Source organism: Alexandromys fortis, unplaced genomic scaffold, assembly GCF_014885135.2.
Source record: "Alexandromys fortis isolate MF-2015 unplaced genomic scaffold, M_Fortis_MF-2015_v1.1 scaffold_317, whole genome shotgun sequence".
Lineage (NCBI taxonomy): Eukaryota > Metazoa > Chordata > Mammalia > Rodentia > Cricetidae > Alexandromys > Alexandromys fortis.
In genome coordinates, this window is record NW_026068201.1 from 761,152 (window position 1) to 765,610 (window position 4,459).

The 4,459-nt window shown below is 35.3% G+C and overlaps 1 protein-coding gene across 3 annotated transcripts in view; it reads left to right on the forward strand.

The window, feature by feature from the left end:
* The window catches only part of Zc3h12b (zinc finger CCCH-type containing 12B), a 199,442-nt gene that overhangs the window by 43,302 nt on the left and 151,681 nt on the right, over positions 1 to 4,459 (forward strand). For all 3 annotated transcript variants that reach the window (XM_050129930.1, XM_050129929.1, XM_050129928.1), the window contains exon 3: positions 998 to 1,072. The gene's annotated coding sequence lies outside the window, so the exon portion shown is untranslated. The remainder of the gene's footprint in view (positions 1 to 997; positions 1,073 to 4,459) is intronic.

Here is a 4,459-nt window from a genome sequence, read left to right on the forward strand (position 1 = left end):
AAAAAATGGGGCACTGAACTGAACAGAGAATTCTCAAAAGAAGAAGTTCAAATGGCCAAAAGACACCTAAGGTCATGCTCAACCTCATTAGCAATCAGGGAAATGCAAATCAAAACAACTTTGAGATATCATCTTATACCTGTCAGAATGGCTAAAATCAAAAGCACCGATGATAGCCTTTGCTGGAGAGGCTGTGGAGGAAGGGGTACCCTCATCCATTGCTGGTGGGAATGCAATCTTGTGCAACCACTTTGGAAATCAGTGTTTCGGTTTCTCAGGAAATTCGGTATCAACCTACCCCAGGACCCAGCAATACCACTCTTGGGAATATACCCAAGAGATGCCCTATCATATGACAAAAGCATTTGTTCGGCCTTATTTCTTATACAAGCCAGAGGTAGCATCACATACAATGGGCTGGGACCTCCCATATCAGTCATTAATCATGAAAATCCCCCTGCAGTCTTGCCTATGGACCAATATAGTGAATGCATTTTCTCAGTTGAATTTCCCTCTTCTCAGATGACCTTGTTTTATATCAAGGCAACAAAAAATTTAACCAGTACAAGTTAGATCACGTAAATCAGATTTTACCAGGTAGAACCTTAAAGTGGAACTGCAGATATAATCATTCCAGGTATGAATTAACTTTGGAAAGAAACATTGTTCATTGATGCTGTACAATAGGTATATGAGGGCTAGAGTGATGGCTCAGCCATTAAAGGCTAGGCTTCATACCAAAAATAAATTCTTAAAGTACAGTACACTTCTTCCAACAAACTATCTGGAGATTGAGGTTGCACCTTGAATATGATATGTCCCCCAGATGCTCCCATTTAACAATTTGGTTTCCAGGTGTTCATAGTGTTTTTAGAGGGTTGAGGAACCTTTAGGAGACAGAAAATTGCTTAGAAATGGGTTCTTGGGGATGGAATTTGGGTTTTATGGCCTGATGACTTTTTTTTTTTTTAATCTGCTTTCTGTTTCTTGACTTCAGATGCAACGTGACCAAACATCTCACAGTCTTGCTGCCGCATCTTCACTACCATGATGGACTGCATCCACTCAAATTGTAAGCAAAACTAAGTGCTCTCTTAGAAGGTATTGTGTCACTGAAATGAGAAAAGTAACTAAGACATACCAGTCCCCCTCCATCCCTCCCTCCCTTCCTTCCCAGACTAACCTGAAATATATTATGACCTAGCTCAAGGTGACATTAAACTTGAATCTGAGTGCTAGCATTAGATTTGTTGTATGTGGCCCAAATGACAAAGGCTTTCTAGTCTTTCTCTGAAACTGACCTTTTACCAAATATGTCATTACAAGGTAGTATCATTTTTGTCAGTTCCAGTTGCAGTATCTGAATAATGGAAAATGTAATTACCAACACACTTGCCATTTGAAACTGTAAGTACAGTTTCCACTTTGTATAACCTAATAGCACATTGTCAACAATCCTTTTGACTGTGTTTGCCCACCTTGCAGTCCTATGAGGCTTTTTCTTTCACCTTCAATAGACTGACTTGATTCTAGGTCACCAAGTTTGTTTTGTTTTGATTTTTCATTTTTAGATATTGATAACTACCATCTGAATATCTACCAGCTGATGTTCTTTAGAGTATCTTTCCCCTTTATAACACTTTACAAATAATCCCATTTTGTAGGCGAGAAACCTGAGGGTCAGAGTAAGTGAAATCTCCAAGATTATATAATCAACATCTGGTGTTTGTCACTTAAAATTTGGAGTGGAGATGCAAGTGTGGAAGATGTACATTCTGAGAAATGTATCTTAGTCAATTTCATTATTATTTAAATGTCACATAGCATACTTATGCAAGCCAAAATTATATGGATCAATGCTTTTCAGAGACACAGCAAACACGAAATGTGTGAAACAGCTGCTTGAATACAACAGAGCACAGTGTTTCCTACTGATTGTTTTACATAAGTAGAAAGAGTACACTCTAAAGTAACAAGTGATAATGAGTGAGCCAGTAATGGTGCTGTTTGTTTTTATTTTAAATATTATATACTATACAGAATTGTATATGCTGTAATTTATAGGTTTTCCAGCACAACAATTAACTGGGTATCACATTAAAAAGTCAGTTTTACTTTAAAATTCTTTATGAAAATCGTAACTTGATTAAATCTTGACATGTAATTTGATACTTTTACAGCATAAAGAAGAATGATGGTTGCTGTATATATGTTTTCATTATGACCCAAACTAATCACTATTTCATGAATTATCGTTTATATAAAAAGGAGCAATGAACAGAGCAACTGTGATTATTTAAAACATAAACAGGTTATAGACTTCTTTCTAAAAACTTAATGAGATGAATCTCTTAGTTCATGGCAAACAGTTGATAATATATGTTTCCAATGATAAAATTTAAGCTTTCCGATTAAAATTAGAACTTTGTGAAATATGTAACCTTTACAATAAACTGCATAGCTTCTTGATGATATCATTCAGTAATATTAAAATGAAGGTTTTATTTTTAAATTGTGCAATGAAATGGGAAGGTCCACACAACTCAGTGGGTTAATATCAATGCTTAAAACATGGTATTGTGGAATTATGCATGTACAAAACTGGCGTTCAAAGTTGGGACTTCTCATTTCTGTCTTAGCATGCAAATAGCTTAGGAATTATATAACCCCATTCTAAACAATTAAGAAAACTGAAAAACAACAATATTTCTTAAATATAGCAGAGAACTGACATGCTGTTGAAAACCACTGAGCCATGGGTTGAACTAATGGGGCAAATATAGAGACTCACATCTTAGCAGGTAAGAGACTTTCAAGCAGAACCTTTGTAGGAATCAGTAGTTGTGAAGAAAACCTGAATCAGGTATCTATAATGAAGGTCAAAAAAATGGGAGAGAAAAGATCTTAAGCTTGAGTATATGTTAGAAACTTCCAGAAGTAGAAAGCAAAAGGACAACAAAACAAAACAAACATAACAACCCCAAATCCCCAAACTTGGAAACTTTGTAGCATAGAAAGAAATTCCAAGAACTGTGAGGCAGCCAAAACCGGGTAATGTATGCCATATGTGAGTGTTAAAAGGTGAAAATGAGGATATTTGAAGCAAAAATGACTGCGAATTTCTTCAAGTTATTATCAGATACCAAATCACAGATGTGGGGAGCTCAACTAAATGCCCAAACAGATGGTAGAACAACAGATGAAACCAAGTCAAACCAAATGAAATTAAAGCTAAGTGTATCATAAAAAAACCCACAGAAGACCAAAGGAAAGGAAAAAGTATTGAAATAAATCAGAGGAAAAAATAGACTTACTCATATTTGACTTCTCAGAAAACATGAAAGCAGGAAGAAAATACAATACAATTTAAAAATTGAGAGAGCTAACCCACATCAAACTAGAATCCTCTGCCCCCAAAATTATTTTTTAAAAGTGAAGGAAAAAACTTTCTCAGACAAGCAGAAATTAAAGGAGTTTGTTGCTAGTAGCCCTGCCCTGTAAGAAAAAAAAATAGAAGCTTCTTTAGGGACCTGAACACTTAACTAAATAAAAGGCAAGAGCAGATAGCTATACCAAGAAACACCACAAATGTTGTAATTCTAGATGCCTAGACCTAATGAAGATATGAAGAAATGTCTCAAAACCAGGTACAGACAGTTTAATGACATAAGGAAAACTATTTGAAATATGAAAGTAGAATTAAACAAAGAAATAGAATTCCTAATAAAAGCCAAACTTGAAATCAACTCGAAATTAGAAACTCAGGAAATCAAACAAAAAACTCCTAAGTAAGCCTCACTAACAGATTAAAAGACATAGAAGAGTAAATATTGGGTCCTTAGCATGAGGTAGATGAAATGGATGGTTCAGTAAATGTAAATTTTAAAACTAAAAATAAATTTAGGCACAAAATATCCAGGAAATATGAGACAATAGGAATAAACCCAAAACCCCTATAAGTAACAGGTCTAGAAGAATAGGATATCAAGATCAAAGGCACAGAAAAATATTTGATTATTATTTTTAATTTTATTTTTTGGGGATTATAATAAAATTATAACATTTCCCTTCCTTTTACTCCCTCCAAACCATCCAATGCAATGCCCTGCTCCTGCCATCAAATTTATGGCCTTTTTTTTCACTGATTGACAATATTTCTCCTATCTAAAGAAAGAGATGTCTATCAAGTTACAAGAGACAAACAGAACACCAGATGAACAGAACCAGAAAAGAAACTCTATACTACACATAATAATCAAACTTTAAATGTAATGAACAAAAAAAGGATATTAAAAAATATAAGGGAGGCCTGGCGGTGGTGGCACACGCCTTTAATCCCAGCACTCGGGAGGCAGAGGCAGGCGGATCTCTGTGAGTTCCAGACCAGCCTGGTCTACAGAGCTAGTTCCAGGACAGGCTCCAAAGCCACAGAGAAATCCTGTCTCGAAAAACATATATA